This window comes from Ursus americanus, chromosome 28, assembly GCF_024610735.1.
Source record: "Ursus americanus isolate L20-20 chromosome 28, mUrsAme1.1.p, whole genome shotgun sequence".
Lineage (NCBI taxonomy): Eukaryota > Metazoa > Chordata > Mammalia > Carnivora > Ursidae > Ursus > Ursus americanus.
In genome coordinates this window covers 29,294,479-29,312,685 of record NC_142154.1, presented here as the reverse complement: position 1 = coordinate 29,312,685, position 18,207 = coordinate 29,294,479, and the positions used below count along the sequence as shown (strand labels likewise).

Genomic DNA, 18,207 nt, shown 5'->3' with positions numbered 1-18,207 from the left:
GCCCCTGTAGGCTAGTGGAGCTAATGGCAAAGCTTCCGGTTGACGGGAAGGGCGTGGCTTCTAGGCCACTTGAAATTTCCCGCGGGAGGGTATCTCCGCGGCTTTCGCGGGCGACGGGCCTGGTACCTGTCTGCCTTCCAGGGCCCGAGTCGCGGGACGTGGGCCTGGCGCAGCCCGGGAAGCGTGCAGAATCCGTCGGCTACGGCAGGCTGTGACGGCGCCGCGGGAGAGAAAGCCCGCCCGCATCCCCTCCCGCTGCGATCTTGGCCCCCCTCACCCCCGAGGGCGCTTTCCCGAGCGATCTCCTCAGACTCGGCCAGCGGTACGTCGCCGTCCTCCCCCTAGAAAATCGCGTGCCCCCGGGTGAAGTCAGCCTCTTCTGTGTGCTTCTCATCGCCAACCTGCCTGTGGAGGCACATGGGGAAGGGAGGGATGACTCCCTCTAAACCGTGGAGGGGTGTTACTAAGTCGAGATCCTGATACCTCAACACGCAGTGGCGAGGTTTATAAAACAGTCATCCACTGAATTTGGGGAGAGGAATTTCCACTGAACTGTCATAGAGAAACTTCTTATTTTAGATGCACGGTTAGAATTGGATTGTTTGCACAGAAGTTAAAATTAGCGCTAAAATGTTGAAGAGGGGCTGCTTCTAATTGGACTCTATTCGAGGATGAAGGACTAAGGAAAGAAAAAAACAGGTAAATATAAGAAGTTAACGAAGTTGATCATAGCAGCTGAAGGCTGATCTGGTGTGCATAACCGTTAAAGTGTAATTCCAGAACATCCCAACGTAGGCCAGGGATTGGGGCAGCCACTAATGAAGATAGCTTGATTGAGGAGAGCAAACCGACTGCATGGTCTGGGAGGGCCAAAGCATTGAGCCCCTCAGAGATTGAAACACACCGATGCATGAAATTGAAACCTTTAAAAAGTTTGCACCCTATGTCAAAGGGCAAACTGAAAAAAAACAAAAAACGATGCATCAACACTAAGAGAAGACAGGAAAAATTCTCTCTGCTTGGTTGGGCAGGACCTGATGTGTGAAAGAATAGTCTTACCTGAGAATTTGAAACCCCAGGTCTATACTTTATGCAAGTTTGTGGTCAGACTTTCCCAGAAACATCCAAAATTGGTCCTAGGGTCTGCATTTTAACATACAGTAACAGTAGTATACTACGACCAATGAGTAGTTGCAGAAACTGAAGCACTATTAAGAGATTAAAGATTCAGTGGCAGGTGAAAATGTGTAGCTGGGTGGCTTTTGTATGAGTTAAGTTGATTTTGCCGAGGTCTGCTATTTAATAGGGGAAAAAAGGCAAATAACATGTCATTTGAGCATCTACAATTAAAATCTTTTAATCTAATGTATTCTTTTACAGAAAGCAACAAAACCCAGATCTATATGAATAAAAAATACAAAACTAAAGATGTGAGAATAAAATCAGATAGGATGCACAAAGTGTCATCTTAAGTATTACCACAAGTTTTGTTAAGTCCACTTTAGAAAGAATTTATATACAATAAAATGTACAGTTTAAAAAATGGTCCTGGGGCTCTTGGTAAAGCACATTTAAATTATTAAAGACATTAAAGAAGATATCAAGCCTTTAAGAATAAGACATGATGAAAAAGAACAGGCATATTTCAGAAGAACCAAAAAGAACTTTTAGAAATAAGTATTGTCACTGAAATTAGGAATTGCACAAATGTAGGTCCTTGTCAAGAATGTGTATTGTGAATATCCTCCCAGTTGGTGGCTTGCTTTTTTACACTCTTAATGGTGTTTTTAAAGAATTTCTTATAACTCCAATTTATGAAATTTTGTGTTGTTGGATAGTGCTTTCTATGTCCCATTTAAGAAATCTGTGCCCTAATTTTTTATTTTTATTTATTTATTTTTAAGATTTTATTTATTTATTTGACAGAGAGAGACAGCCAGCAAGAGAGGGAACACAAGCAGGGGGAGTGGGAGAGGAAGAAGCAGGCTCATAGCGGAGGAGCCTGATGTGGGGCTCGATCCCAGGACTCTGGGATCACGCCCTGGGCCGAAGGCATACACTTAATGATGGAGCCACCCAGGCGCCCCTGCCCTAATTTTTAAAAAAAGATTTTATTTATTTGAGAGAGAGAGAGAGAGAGGAAGAGCACAGAGGGAGAAGCACACTCTCCACTGAGCAGGAAGCCCAATATGGGACTTGATCCTGGGACCCTGAGATCATGACCTGAGCCTAAGGCAGATGCTTAACCGACTGAGTCACCCCGGCACCCCTCTTTGCCCTAACTTTGAAGATATTTTCCTGTTATCTTCTGTAAGTTTTATCTTTCACATTTAAGTCATGATTAATTTCAAATTAGTTTTTATGTGCAAAGTGATATAAGGAATCAAGGTTTCTATTTTCCACATGAGTATCAATTGATCTAGCACTTTTTTTTATCATGTCCCCACTGAATTTCAGTGGTAGTTTTTCATAAATAAGGTGACTGTTTTGTAAGTGTCAATTTCTGATTATTCTATCTCAGTGGTGTATTTTTCTATCCCTGTGCCAATACCATACAACTTGATTTCTGTAGCTTCAGAATAGGTCTTGATATCGGGTATTTTACGTCCTCCAAATTTGTTTTGTTTTAAGATGGATCTATCACTAATAGATGACAATTGTTAACTTCTTTTATACTTCTAAAAATTATATTGATTTAGATAAATGCATGTATTCAACAAAATTTAGATTATACTGCATATGTTGAGTAAGCTAAATATTTCCCGATATGCTCAAGTGGCCTTTGATGACATGACTTTTCCATTTGTTTTTAAAGATTTATTTATTTTATAGAGGGAGAAAGTGCGAGCAGAGAGAATGACAGAGGGGGACGAGAGAAGCAGACTTCCCCCTGAGTGCAGAGGGGGATACAGGCCTGGACTCCAGGACTCTGAGATCACGACCTGAACCAAAATCAAGTCTGACACTCAACCGACTGAGCCACCCAGGCACCCCCCATTTTTATTTTAAAATAATTTGAAGTTTACAGTCAAGTTGCAAAAATAATACAAAATAACTCCCTTTTAACCTTTACCTGAAGCCCCAGTTGTTAACATTTCACAACATTTACCTTTTCATTCTTTCTCACCGTCTCTAGATACATTATTCTTCTCCCACCCCCATCCCCAAGCCATTTGAAAGCAAGTTGCAGACATGATGCCCCATTACTCTTATATATTTTAGTGCGTACTTCCTGAAAACGAAAACATTCTCTCCTACATAGCCACAGTACAACCTATCAGAATCAAGAAATTAATATTAATACAGTACTACTATCTATAGTTAATCCACAAATGTAATTCAAATTTCAACTGCCCCCGGTAGATGGAGACTGCTGGGTTTTTTTTAAGATGTGTTTATTTGAGAGAGAGTGTACGCGTGCACACAAGCCAAAAAGTGGGGAAAGGGTAGAGAGGGAGAGGCAGGGGGAAAGAATCTCAAGCAGCTGGGCACGGAGCCAAAGCGGGGCTTGAACCCAGGACTCTGAGATCATGACCTGAGCCATAATCAAGAGTTGGACATTCAACCAACTAAGCCACCCAGCGCCCCCTCACTGCTGTTTTCATGAGTGATGTGGGAAATTTTGACAGTCTGTCCTATTAGTCATCAATCCAAACGGCTTTGGTTTATTTTAGTAGGGAATGGTATTTAGAAGGCAAGTCTGGATGCTAGGTGTGTTTATTGCCACTGGGATGTAGTTATTTCCAGTCCCTCTCAGTGGATAGACCTAGGAAATAAATGAATGTTTACACACATAAACTCATTCATCTGTATTTCTATTTCATATGTATATGAAATATGTAAATGTAAGTTATATATGTTTTAACACCAATACTTCAAATTCTAATCCAACACCACGCTTTTTTTCTAGTCTTCTCCTCCTGTTTAATTTTACTGCTCATCAGAATGGCTCCCATTTTCCACAGTATATTTAGCTGTATTTTCTCATGTTGAAATTCATAGCACTATCACAGTAGAGCCCCTTCAACTTGAGGCTGAATCCTTCTAACATACAATCCTGGAAGTTTTTGATGGTTTCCACACTATCTGGCATGACAAAAGTTCCAGGCTCATCTGCCCCAGACACACGAATGAGCTATTCCTTCAAGAAGCTCAAATGGTTTTTAGGGGGAAATTGTATTTCCAGATCACAGTCGGCACTGGAGATGCTCATTGCTGCCAGACTGATCATTATTTCTTTTTTTTTTTTTTTTTAAGATTTTATTTATTTATTCGACAGAGAGAGAGACAGCCAGCGAGAGAGGGAACACAGCAGGGGAGTGGGAGAGGAAGAAGCAGGCTCATAGCAGAGGAGCCTGATGTGGGGCTCGATCCCGTAAAGCCGGGATCACGCCCTGAGCCGAAGGCAGACACCCAACCGCTGTGCCACCCAGGCGCCCCCAGACTGATCATTATTTCTAAGCCGCTTTGGTGGTCAGAGCTAGAGAGAGCTCTAGACCTATACTAATTTATATCTAGATCTATATTCATAGAGATAAAAAGTTTATACTGCTACTTCAAATTCAAGACCGCAGGGTTTTTTGGTAACCTTTTCTATATTGCACGTTTATTTCCTGTCTTCCACATTGAAAACCCTAGTTCTCAAGAACATAGGGGGTAATCCATAATTACTCATTTACTTTAGCCCACATTACATAAACAACACTCTCTAAAATAGCAATACAATCATCATCGATATAATTATTAAACGTTTAAGGGGCACCTGGCTGGCTCAGTCAGAAGAGCTTGAGACTCTTCATCTCCAGGTCATGAGTTCGATCCCCACATTGAGTGTAGAGATTGCTTAAATAAATAAGTAACTTTTAGGGGTGCCTGGGTGGCTCAGTTAAGTGTCTGCCTTCAGCTCAGGTCATGATCCCAGGGTCCTGGGATTGAGCCACACATCGGGCTCCCTGCTGAGCAGGGAACCTGATTCTCCCTCTCCCTCTGCCTGCCACTCGCCCTGTTTGTTCTCTCTCTCTCTCTCTCTCTCTCTGTCTCTCTGTCAAATAAATAAACAAAATATTTTTAAAAATAACTTGGGGTGCCTGGGTGGCTTAGTTGGTTGGGGTCTGCCTTTGGGTCATGATCCTTGGGTCCTGGGATGGAGCCCTGCATTGGGCTCCTTGCTCAGTGGGGAGTCTGCTTCTCCGTCTCCCTCTCTCCCTGCTTGTGTGCGCTCTCTCTCTCATTTGCTCACTCTCTCTCTCTCAAATAAATAAAATCTTTAAAAAAATAAAAATTAAAAAAAATTTTTAAATTAAAGAGAAAGTTTAAAATTTTTTTTGCATATACTTTTCACTCTACCCCTCTATTCTCCACTTCAACAGACATGTTATATATTATCTGAATCTATACCATTAAATACTTTACCTTCTTCCTTTTAGCACTTTTAGTTTCCAAAGAATTCTGTGTTTAGTGCTCACCACTAGTTTTTTACAACTGTAACTCATTCTCTACTAGATTTCCCAGGAAGGTTTACAATATTCCCTGAGCTTTTTCATATCGATAGCCTTTACATGTGAAACTCAGTTTGTTTTTTTTTTAAAGATTTTATTTATTTATTCGACAGAGATAGAGACAGCCAGCGAGAGAGGGAACACAAGCAGGGAGAGTGGGAGAGGAAGAAGCAGGCTCATAGCGGAGGAGCCTGATGTGGGGCTCGATCCCAGAACGCTGGGATCACGCCCTGAGCCGAAGGCAGACGCTTAACCGTTGTGCCACCCAGGCGCCCCAAAACTCAGTTTTCTGAACATAAAATTCTGGGCTCACATTTTCTTTCCTTGAGATAATTCATTTTCTTATAATGAAAACCTAATTTTCTTTCCCTTACAACTTGTTTGCTCTTTTTACTCGCTTCTAGTTTAGTCAAATATTTTTCCTTTTCGGGGTGCCTGGGTGGCTCAGTCAGCCTGACACTTGATTTTGGCTCAGGTCGTGATCTCAGGGTCGTGAGATCAGGCCCCAGGTTCAGCTCTGTACTGAGTGTGGAGCTGCTTAAGATTCTCTCTCTCTCCCTTTCCCTCTGCCCCTCCTTCCTTAACACGCACGTGCAGATGCATTCACTCTCTAATAAAAATAAGATAAAATTTTAAAAAATAATAATTCTCTTTTTCTGTAAGGTCCTGTGATTTTACCAGACGATGTCTTGGTGTCGCTTGTTCTAGGTCAGTCTTCTCAGGCATGTGGTAAGATCTTTTAAAATGTAGTATCAATTTTTTTTTTTATTTCAAGATAGCTTTTTTGAATTACAAGTTTTAAAATAGTCCTGTTCTCTTGCTCTGATTTGCTTCTTAAGGAGACTCTTGTTATTCATATGTTGAATCTTTTTTGTCTTTCTTCAATATTTGTTGCTTTTTCTCCAATCTTTTTATATCTTTCTTTTTGATTTTTAAGATGTTCCTCCTTTCCTCCTTATATTTCTCTCACAGTATTATCTGTTGTATTTATTCCTTCTTGCATCCCTTTTGGTTTAGACTCTATTTTGTATTGGGTTTTTTTTTTCTTTTATTTATAATGTTCCTTCCTGAGTTCTGTCACCTCATTTCTGAGCTTTCCTAGTTCTAATTGATGCTGTGCTTTTTCTTAAGATCTTTTAGTTCATTTTGGGATGCCAGGGTGGTTCAGTCAGTTGGGCAACTGACTCTTGATTTCAGTTCGGAACTTGATCTCAGGGTTGTGAGTTCAAGCCCCATGTTGGGCTCCACTCTGGGTGTGGAGCCTACTTAAAAAAAAAAGAAAAAGAGGGGCGCCTGGGTGGCACAGCGGTTAAGCATCTGCCTTCGGCTCAGGGCGTGATCCCGGCGATCTGGGATCGAGCCCCACATCAGGCTCTTCTGCTATGAGCCTGCTTCTTCCTCTCCCACTCTCCCTGCTTGTGTTCCCTCTCTCGCTGGCTGTCTCTATCCCTGTCAAATAAATAAAATCTTTAAAAAAAAAAAAAAGAAAAGAAAAAAAGAAAAAAAGAAAGAAAGGTCTTTTAGTTCATTTTGAAGTAGGTGGTTGTCATTTATATCTGTCTCTTGCTCGTATCCCATTGGTATGCTTTCACTGTCTTTAGGGATAGAATTCTTCTCCTTATTCTCTTTTTCTTATAATAATCTTGTATGAGATTTGACTTTCTTTTCTGTTGTTTATTATGTATAGCTATGAACACTTATGTTAAAAGGCAAGAAAGGTCTCCAATCAGCAGCCTACTTTACAACTTAAGGACTAGAAAAAGAAGAACAAACTAAACCCAAAGCTAGCAGAAGGAAGGAAATAACAAAGATGAGAGCAGAGAGAAACGAAATACAGAAGAGAAATATCAGTGGAACCAGAAGTTGGTTCCTTGAAACAATCAACAAAATTGACAAGCTTTTAGCTAGATGGACTGAAAAAAAGAGAAGACAAATTACTCAAATCAGCAATGAAAGTTGGGACATTACCACTGACTCTACAGAAATAAAAAGACTGTAAGAGAGTACTGCGAACAATTGTATGCTAACAAATTGGATAACATTGATGAAAAGAACAAATTCCTAGAAACACAAAACCTACCAAGACTAAATCATGAAGAAATAGATCTGAATTAGAACTATAACTAGTAAGGAGACTGAATCAGTAATCACAAATCTCTCAATATCTGACAACTAGGTCATGTGGAGAAATTTTGAGTAACACACTTTGCTTAAAAAACAAACAAACCAAAAAAGAAAAGCCCTGAACTTACTGGCTTCATTGGTGAATTCTACCAAACATTTAAAGAACTAATACCAATCCTTCTCAAACTTTTCCAAAAAACCGAAGGGGAGGTAACACTTCCCAACTCAGTTTACAAGGGCAACATTATACTGTTATCAAAACCAAAGACAGGGGCGCCTGGGTGGCTCAATCGTTAAGTGTCTGCCTTCAGCTCAGGGCGTGATCCTGGCGTTCTGGGATCGAGCCCCACATCAGGCTCCTCCGCGAGGAGCCTGCTTCTTCCTCTCCCACTCCCCGTGCTTGTGTTCCCCCTCTTGCTGGTTGTCTCTTAGTCTGTCAAATAAATAGATAAAATCTTAAAAAAAAAAAAAAACCAAAGACACTACAAGAAAACTACAGACCAATATGCCTTATGAGCATTGATGCAAAAATCCTCAACAAAACACTAGCAAACAATTCAGTAGCATATTAAAAGGATTATACACCATGACCAAGTGGGATTTATTCCTGCAATGCAAAGATAGTTCAACATAGAAAAATTTATTAATGTCATTTATACCACGTCAACAAAAGGAAGGGGGAAAAACCACATGAGCATTTCAATACAGAAAAAACACTGACAAAATCTGACACTCTTCTAAGATAAAGACACTTAACAAACTAGCAATAGAAGGAAACTACCTCAACAAAATAAAAGGGGCCTTCTTAATTATATCCCCCTCCACTCACATGGAAATGAGTTTGGATTTTCTGAGTAAACACCAGCTGGCTGGGGGGAGGCAGCCCAGAAGGCTGCTGGTTGGGGAAGGGAGGAGCAGGGAGAGGGGAGGGAGTCAGGCCAAGATGAAAACCCCGTGTTGGGGCGCCTGAGTGGCTCAGTCAGTTAAGCATCTGGCTTCTGCTCAGGTCATGATCCCAGGGTCCTGGGATGGAGCCACACTTCGTGCTCCCTGCTCAGCAGGGAGTCTGCTGCTCCCTCTCTCTCTGCCTTTCCCCGTTTGTGTGCTCGTGCTCTCTCCCTCAAGTAAATAAAATTTTTTTTTAAAAAACTTCTGTTTTCTCACAGCAGAGTAAAGATGGGGTGCTGACCCCTGCCCTCTGCCCGCCTCCTGAAGGGAAAGCATCTTGCTCCTGCTTATAGGCTCAGAGGAAGTGATGTCCACTCAAGGCAGCCTGTCCTCTGAGAAACAACTTTCAGGATCCAAACCACTTAGCTGGCCATTAGTGAGGTTACCTGGTACTAGACCTGTCTGCTGGTTTGTTAAGACCCCCCAGCTTCTAGGTCAACCCTTTCATGCGGTGGGGGTGAGTGAGGCTCAGAGGGGACAGGGCCTGCCATCGATCACAGAAGACCACAAGTCTGTCTTGGCCCCGGCCGGCTGGGTGGCGGCGAAGGTGGCCCGGGGCCGTTGGCACCGCTCACTCGCGGCGAGGAAGGCTGCGAGGGGCGGGGTGAGGTCAGGCGTTTGACTCCGCCTCTCCGCGCGGAGATCGCGGGGGCTGGGCGGCTGGCTCCTCTTGCTCCAGGTCCTCGGGATGTCACCACCTCTGCTCACAGGCGCCTCGCTCAGACTTTGCTCCTTGCCTCCCGGCTCCCGCTGCGGCTGCTGCGCCTGCTTTGGACAGCCGCCGCCACCCAAGGCCACCCGAAGAGCGGACCCCGCATCTCCGCTGTCTGGAAAGGTAGGTGGCGCCGCGCGGGGCGGGTGCGGCGTGTGCGGGCCCCGGACGGAGTGCGTGCGCGGCTCTGCGGGGCCCGGGCTGTCCCCGCGGGGAGCGTGTGGGTCTGGGTGGGTGTGGGAGTGTGCGCGCAGGCAAGCCGGAGCTGGCTGTAACGCTGCGGTGAGCGAGCGGCGGGGGCCGGAGTCCCGGCTAAGTCGCTCCAAGTCTGCCCCCAGCCGGGAACCGCAGCGGAGGGAGAGGGCCCTTCCCTCGACCGAGGGCGTTTGCTTGCATGTTTCCGTGCACCAGCTGTCTGCTGCACTGTTTCCTTTGCTACTCACGTGAGCCTGGGAGACGACTGTCATTTCTGGAACTTGTCCAGGGTCATGAAGCCATCCAGGGGGACAAGGTTCAAGCTCCTGTGGTTTTCTCTAAACCCCGTGGCCCTGGTGGACAGTGAGGGGAACAGAAGCAGGACCCAGGGACAGGTTGTCTTCTCGGTTCCTTCATCTTCCCCACCTAGCTACCTCCTCACTCTGCTGTCCAGCTCAGGAGCTTTCACTGGCTCCACCTGGCCTGTAAATGAGGCCGAGTTGGTTAGTGTGGTTTTTGAAAAGCCCTCCACGCCTCACCCTTGTGTGCCAGCCTCTTGAATTTGCATGTCATCCCCGCTGCCTTCTCTTCCCACGTGTGAGGCCCTACTTGGAAGGAAGCCCTGTCACGTAGTTTTAGGGTCCATACTGACTAGACTGCTCCAGTCCCTTCAGACCTAAAGCGGACCCTTTGCCTTTAGCCACCGTTGGAATGGACGAAAAAACCTTCGTTTCAGCCGCTGTTGTCAAAATGGTTAGGCTTTTCAGTGCCTATCTGTTGACTATTTATACGAATTCCTATTCTCAGATCTGTGACATGCCTCCTTACTTCCTTCTGCTTCTTTCTGCACAGATGCTAATACCCTGCGAGTTTGCAGTTACCAACAGTTTGTCCTCACCAGCTTGTATTTTGGAGTTCATGGAAATACCATCACCTCGTATATAATTCTCATAATGCTGCCATGAAAAAATACCACAGACTGAGTAGCTTATACAATAGAAATGTATTTCTCACAGTTCTGGAAAGTCCAAGATCAAAGTCTAGCAGGATTTGGTTTCTAGGAGGACTCACTTTCTGGTTTGTAGATGGCTGCGGTGTCCTCACCTGGCCTTTCACTTGTGTATGTTCATGGAGAGAGAGAGAAGGAGAGAGATCTCTCTCTCTTATAAGGCCACCCAGCTTATTGTATTAGGGACTCATGACTTCGTTTAACTTTAATTACTTCCTAAAAGCTCTATCTCCAGATAATGTCATATTGAAGTTTAGGGTTCAATGTATAAATTGGGGGGCAAACAGTTCATAGCACCTAGTTTTTATAAATACTGTCCTTGGGTTTTGGGTTTGACCCCAGTTGCTTTGTTTTTAATTGGGGATCCAGAGAGATTAAAAAGCCTGCCCCCCATTATCTTATCCTTTTTTCTGGCTAGAAAAAAAGACAAATATATGATTTCACTTATATGAAATACCCAGAGTAGTTAATATCATAGAGACAAAAAGTATAAGGGTGGTTGCTAGGGTCTGGGGGAGGGGAGAATGGGGAGTTACTGTCTGGTGGTCATAGAGTTTCAGTTTTGCAGGATGAAAAGAATTCTGGAGACGGATAATGGTGCGTTGCAATGTGACTGTACTTAATACCGCAGACTTCAAATGCTTAGAATTTTATGTGCTTTTTATAACAATTAAAAAACAGGGGACACCTGGCTGGCTGAGTCAGTGAAGCATGGGACTCTCGATCTCAGGGTTGTGATTCCAGCCCGATATTGGGTGTAGAGATTACTTAAAAAAATGACATCTTAAAAAAATTTTTTTTGAAGAAAAAACAGGGGAAAAAAGCTATGTCACCACCATCATCTTCCAGAATCCTTCTCTCCAAACTTCTAATCCTTAAACAGTGTTCCAGGTTAAAACCCATCAGCACCTAACTCTTCACATCCTTTTCAACAATGAGTATTATCTTTCTTTAGTCCCTGGCTATTGGATAGACTTAAAAAATGAACTACATTAAAGTTTTAATTTGTCTTAAAATAATGACAAAAGATGTCACTGTAGTACACCGGTCAGTGTTATGAGTTACAAACAACAAACACTTAACTCTGGTTAACCTTAGCAGAAAGGGAATATATCGGAATGGTGCTGTGAAGCTCCCAGAATCAGCGAAAGCAGACATAAACAAACATAAAGGGAAGCTAGAACCAACCTTTAGAAATATCCTATGTCAGTCTACTTACGACCTTCTACCCATAAGCCTAGTTTTGAAATCATGGTGCTTGCCACACTCTGGAGATTGTTCCTAGGGCTAAGGTCTTATCCTGTTCCTAAGTTCCTGGGCAGATTTATCCCCTCAGAAAAGTAGTTCTTTTTAAAATTTTAATTCCAGTATGGTTAACATACAGTGTTATGTTAGTTTCAGGTGTACAATAGAGCAGTTCAACCATTCTATACATTACCCAGTTCTCATCATGATAAGTGTACTCTAATCGCCATCACCTGTTTCACCCCTCCCTCCACCCATCTCTCTCCTGGTAACCATCACTTGTTCTCTATAGTTAAGAGTCTATTTTTGGGTTTGTCTCTTTTTTTGTTCATTTGTTTTGTTTCTTCAATTCCACATGTGAGTGAATTCATATAGTATTTGCCTTTCTCTGACTGACTTATTTCATTTAGCATAATACTCTCTAGCTCCATCCACATTGTTGCAAATGGCAAGATTTCATTCTTTTTTTTATGGCGGAGTAATATCCATCGTATATATTTACCACATCTTCTTTATCCCTTCATCTGTTGTTAGACACTTGGGCTACTTCCATTATTTGGCTATTGTAAATAATGCTACCATAAACGTAGGGGTGCATATATCTTTTTGAATTAGTGTTTCTGTATTCTTTGGGTACATACCCAGTAGTGGAATTACTGAATCATAGGATAGTTCTATTTTTAATCTTTTGAGGAAGCGCCATACGGTCTTCCACAGTGGCTGCACCAGTTTGCATTCGCATCAACAGTGCATGAGGGTTCCTCTTTCTCCACAGTCTCGCCAACACCTGTTGTTTCTCATGTTGTTGATTTTAGTCATTCTGACAGGTGTGAGGTGATATTTCATTATGCTTTTGATTTACATTTCCCTGTAATTAGTGATGTTGAGCGTCTTTTCCTATGTCTCTCTCTCTTTTTTTTTTAAGATTTTATTTATTTATTTGATAGAGATAGAGACAGCCAGCGAGAGAGGGAACACAAGCAGGGGGAGTGGGAGAGGAAGAAGCAGGCTCATAGCGGAGGAGCCTGATGTGGGGCTCGATCCCGTAACGCCGGGATCACGCCCTGAGCCGAAGGCAGACGTTTAACTGCTGTGCCACCCAGGCGCCCCATCCTATGTCTCTTGGCCATACATATGTCTTTTACCCATTTTTACTTGGATTATTTGTGAGTTTGGGTGTTGAATTGTTCTTTATTTATTTTGGATACTGGCCCCTTATTGGCTATGTCATTTGCAAATATCTTCTTCCATTAAGTAGATTGTCTTTCAGATTTGTTGATTGTTTCCTTTGCTGTGCAGAAGCTTTTTATTTTGGTGTTCCAATAGTTTATTTTTGCTTTTGTTTCCCTTGCCCCAGGAGACATATCTAGAAAAATGTGACAGCCGATGTCAGGGACATTACTGCCTGTGCTCTCTTCTAGGATTTTCATGGTTTGAGGTCTCACATTTAGGTCTTTAATCCATTTTGAATTTATTTTTGTGAATGGTGTAAGAAAGTGGTCCAGTTTCATTCTTTTCCGTGTAGCTGTCCAGTTTTCCCAGCACCATTTGTTGAAGAAACGATCTTTTTCCCATTGTGTATTCTTGCCTCCTTTATAGAATATTAATTGACCATATAAACAAATCATGGGTTTGTTTCTGGGCTCTTTATTCTGTTCCACTGATATATGTGTCTGTTTTTGTGCCAGGACCATACTGTTTTGATTACTGAAGCTTTGTAGTATCTCTTGAAATCCGGGATTGTGATGCCTCCAGTTTTGTTCTTTTTCAAGATCGCTTTGACTATTCAGGGTCTTTTGTGGTTCCATACAAATTTTAGGATTGTTTGTCCTAGTTTGGTGGAAAATGCTGTTGGTATTTTGATAGGGATTGCATTCAATCTGTAGATTGCTTTCGGTAGTATGGACATTTTATCAATATTTGTTCTTCTAACTCATGAGCATGGAATATCTTCCCATTTGTTTGTGTCCTCTTCAATTTCTCTCATCAGTGTTTTATAGTTTGCAGAGTATAGGTCTCTCACCTCCTTGGTTAAGTTCATTCCAAAATATTTTATTATTTTGGGTGCAATTTTAAATAGGGTTGTTTTCTTAGTTTCTCTTTCTGCTACTTCATTATTAGTGTATAGAAATGCAATGTACTTCTGTATACTGATTTTGTAGCCTGCAACTTTATTGAACTCATTTATCAGTTCTAGTAGTTTTTGGTGAAGTCTTTCAGGTTTTCTATGTATATAGTATCATGTCATCTGCAAATAGTAAAAGTTTTACTTCTTCCTTGTCAATTTGGGTGCCTCTTATTTCTTTCCATTGTTTGATTGCTGAGGCTGGGACTTCTAGTACTATGTTGAATACAAGTCGTGAAAGTGGACATCCCTGTCTTATTCCTGACCACAGAGGAAAAGCTGTCAGATTTTGCCCATTGAGGATGGTATTAGCTGTGGATTTTTCATATATGCCTTTATTATGTTGAGGTATGTTCCCTCTAAACCTGCTTTGTTGAGGGTTTTTATCATGAATGGTTGTTGTACTTTGTCAAACGCTTTTTCTGCATCTATTGAAACAATCATCTGGTTTTTATCCTTTCTCTTGTTGATGTGATGTATCATGTCTTATGATATTGAGGTATGCTCCCTCTAGTATCTTGGTGAGAATTTTTGCATCCATGTTCTTCAGAGATGTTGGTCTGTAATTCTCCTTTTTGGTGGGGTCTTTGGTTTGGGGATCGAAGTAATGCTGGCCTCATAAAATGAGTTTGAAAGTTTTCCTTTGATTTCTATTTTTTGAAACAGCTTCAGAAGAATAAGTATTAATTCTTCTTTAAATGTTTGGTAGAATTCTGCTGGGAGGCAATCTGGTCCTGGACTCTTGTTTGTTGGGAGATTTCTAATTACTGCTTCAATTTCTTTGCTGGTTATGGGTCTGTTCTGGTTTTCTATTTCTTCCTGTTTCAGTTTTGGTAGTTTATATGTTCCTAGGAATGCATCTGTTTCTTCCAGATTGCCTAATTTGTTGGCATGTAGTTGCTCAAAATATGTTCTTACAATTGTTTGTATATCTTCGGTGTTGGTTGTAATCTCTCCTCTTTCATTTATGATTTTATTTCTTTGGGTCCTTTCTCTTTTATTTTTGATAAGTCTTGTTAGGTGTTTATTGATCTTATTAATTCTCTCAAAGAACCATCTCCTAGTTTTGTTGATCTGTTCTACTGTTCTTTTGGTTTCTATTTCATTGATTTCTGCTCTAATCTTTATTATTTCTCCTCTCCTGCTGGATTTAGGCTTTATTTGCTATTTTTTCTCCAGCTCCTTTGTTAGGTTGTGTATTTGAGACTTTTCTTGTTTCTTGAGAAAGGTTTGTATTGCAATATACTTCCCTCTTAGGACCACCTTCGCTGCATCCCAAAGGTTCTGAGGAGTTGTGTTTTCATTTGTTTCCATGGATTGTTTAAATTCTTCTTTAATTTCCTAGTTGACACATTCGTTCTTTAGTAGGATGCTCTTTAGCCTCCATGTATTTGTATTCCTTCCAAATTTTCTCTTGTGACTGAGTTTCAGTTTTAAAGCACTGTGGTCTAAAAATATGCAGAGAATAATTCCAGTCTTTTGGTACCAGTTGAGACCTGATTCGTGACCCAGTATATGATCTGTTCTGGAGAATGTTCCATGTGCACTCGAGAAGAATGTGTATTCTATTGCTTCAGGATGAAATGCTCTGAATATATCTATGAGGTCCATCTTGTCCAGTGTGTCATTCAAAGCCCTTGTTTCCTTGTTGATCTTCTGCTTAGGTGATCTGTCCATTGCTGTGAGTGGGGTGTTAAAGTCCCCTGCTATTATTGGATTGTTATCAATGTGTTTCCTTAATTTTGTTATTAATTGGTTTATATAATTGGCTGCTCCCAAGTTAGAGGAATAAATATCTACAATTGTTAGATCTTCTTATTGGATAGACCCTTTTATTATGATATAGGGTCCTTCTTCATCTCTTATTACAGTCTTTGGTCTAAAATCTAATTTGTCTGATATAAGGATTGCCACCCCAGCTTTCTTTTGATGTCCATTAGTGTGATAAATGGTTGTCCACCCCCTCACTTTCAATCTGGAGGTGTCTTTTGGTCTAAAATGAGTCTCTTCTAGACAGCATATCGATGGGTCTTGTGTTTTTATCCAGTCTGATACCATGTGTCTTCTGATTGGAGCATTTAGTCCATTTACATTCAGAGTAATTATTGAAAGATAGCAAATTAGTGCCATTGTATTTCCTGTAAAGTCACTGTGTCTGTATATTATTTCTGTTCCTTTCTGGTCTTTGTTACTTTTGGACTCTCTCTTCACTCAAAGGATCCCCTTTAATATTTCTTTTTTTTTTTAAGATCTTATTTATTTATTTATTTGAGAGAGAGCACACAAGAGAAAGCATGAGTGGGGGGAGGGGCAGAAGGAGAGGGAGAAGCAGGTTCCCTGCTGAGCAGGGAGCCCCATGCGGGTCTGGATCTCAGGACCTTGGGGTCATGACCTGAGCTGAAGGCAGACTCTTGACCAGACTGAGCCACCCAGATGCCCCCTCCCCTTAATATTTCTTGCATGGCTGGTTTAGTGATCACAAATTCTTTTGGTTTCTGTTTGTCCTGGAAGCTCTTTATCTCTCCTTTCATTCTGAATGGCAGCCTTGCTGAATAAAGTATCTTGGCTGCATATTTTTCTCATTTAGCACCCTGAATATATCATGCCAGTCAATTCTGGCCTGCCAGGTCTCTGTGGACAGGTCTGCTGCCAGCCTAATGTTTCTACCTTTATAGGTTATAGCTCTTGTCCCGAGCTGCCTTCAGGATTTTCTCTTTATCTCTGAAATTTGCAAGCTTCACTATTATATGTTGAGGTGTGGCCTATTTTTGTTGATTTTGAGGAGGGTTCTCTGTGCCTCCTGGACTTGAATGCCTGTTTCCTTCCCCAGATTAGGGAAGTTCTCAGCTGTAATTTGTTCAAATAAACCTTCTCTCTCTTGGGGCACCTGAATGGCTCAGTTGTTGAGCATCTGTCTTCGGCTCAGGTCATGAGCTCAGGGTCCTAGGATCGAGCCCTGCGTCTGGCTCCCTTCTCAGTAGGAAACCTGCTTCTCCCTCTCCCACTCCCCCTGCTTGTGTTCCCTCTCTCACTGTCTCTCTATCTGTCAAATAAGTAAATAAAATCTTTAAAAAAAAAAAAAAAACTTCTTTCTCTCTTCCTTCTTCTGGGACCCAAATTATTCTAATATCGTTTCACTGATTATGGTATCGCTGATCTCTTGAATCCTCCCTTCGTGATCCAGTAGTTTTTTATCTCTCTTTTTCTCTACTTCCTTATTCTCCATCATTTTGTCTTCTATATCACTGACTCTGTCTTCTGCTATCCTAGCAGTTAGAGCCTCCATTTTTTATTGCATCTCAGTAATAGCCTTTTGATTTCAACCTGATTATATATATATTTTTTTAAAGATTTTATTTATTTATTCGACAGAGGGAGACAGCCAGCGAGAGAGGGAACACAAGCAGGGGGAGTGGGAGAGGAAGAAGCAGGCTCACAGCAGAAGAGCCTGATGTGGGACTCGATCCCGTAACACCGGGATCACGCCCTGAGCCGAAGGCAGACGATTAACCGCTGTGCCACCCAGGCGCCCCTCAACCTGATTATATTTTAAATCTTTTCTTTCTCCAGTAATGGATTCTCTAGTGTCTTCTATGCTTTTTTCAAGCCCAGCTAGTATTTTATAATCATTGTTTTGAATTCTAATTCCTACATCTTACTTGTATCCATATTGATTGAATCCCTGGCAGTGAGTACTGCCTCCTGTTCTCTCTTTTGGGGTGAATTTTTCCATCTCATCATTATGTCCAGAAAAGAAGAGATGAAAGAGAGAGAAAATACAAAAATAACAACAAGACACCGGAAAAATATACACTAAACAAATCAGAAGAAACAGAACCCCCCCCCCAAAAAAAAAAGAGAGAGAGAGAGAGAGAAATCAAACAAGAAGTAGAACAGAACAATAAACTAGATTCTGGGTGTATTTTGGTCTGTTTGTTAGAAGAAACTAGATCCCAAAATAGGAGAACAAGAAAAACTTACACAAAAATAAAATTAAATACAATGTAAGGGAGCCAAAAATGAAAAAAATATATATAAAATGTAAATGTAAAAATGAAAATTTAAAAAAAGACTTAAAAAAGAATTGATAAAATAAGAAAATAGCTGAAAAGGAAAAAACATAAAACTGAAAGACTAAAAAATAATAAGAAAAAAAGCATGAATGCTATATACTGTTTTCCCCAAGAGCTGAAGTTTTGCAAATCTCTTTGATCAGTAAATTTGATATTAGCTGATGTTTCTGCTGGTCTTCTGGGGGAGGGACCTGTTGCGCTGATTCGCAGGTATCTTTCCCAGGGTGGAACTGCACACCCCTTGCCAGGGTGCCAGGCTCAGTGTAAGTGACTCCCTC

The 18,207-nt window shown here is 41.6% G+C and overlaps 1 protein-coding gene and 1 long non-coding RNA gene across 5 annotated transcripts in view; both read left to right on the top strand.

Annotated features, from left to right (window-relative positions):
• Nucleotides 1–88: 88 nt before the first annotated feature.
• LOC123790732 (uncharacterized) lies at nt 89–8,800 on the top strand. 2 transcript variants are annotated; one of them, XR_006779181.2, is made up of 4 exons: nt 89–322; nt 580–699; nt 6,162–6,227; nt 7,186–8,800. It is a non-coding gene; the product is annotated as an uncharacterized LOC123790732 (long non-coding RNA). The 2 variants fall into 2 exon arrangements; XR_015722135.1 differs by having other exon boundaries at nt 89–699.
• Nucleotides 8,801–8,883: 83 nt separating this feature from the next.
• ARID3B (AT-rich interaction domain 3B) overlaps nt 8,884–18,207 on the top strand; it is a 109,436-nt gene continuing 100,112 nt past the window's right edge. For 2 of the 3 annotated variants that reach the window (XM_045795203.2, XM_087856788.1), the window contains exon 1: nt 8,884–9,405. The gene's annotated coding sequence lies outside the window, so the exon portion shown is untranslated. The remainder of the gene's footprint in view (nt 9,406–18,207) is intronic. The other variant, XM_045795205.2, reaches the window with a different exon arrangement.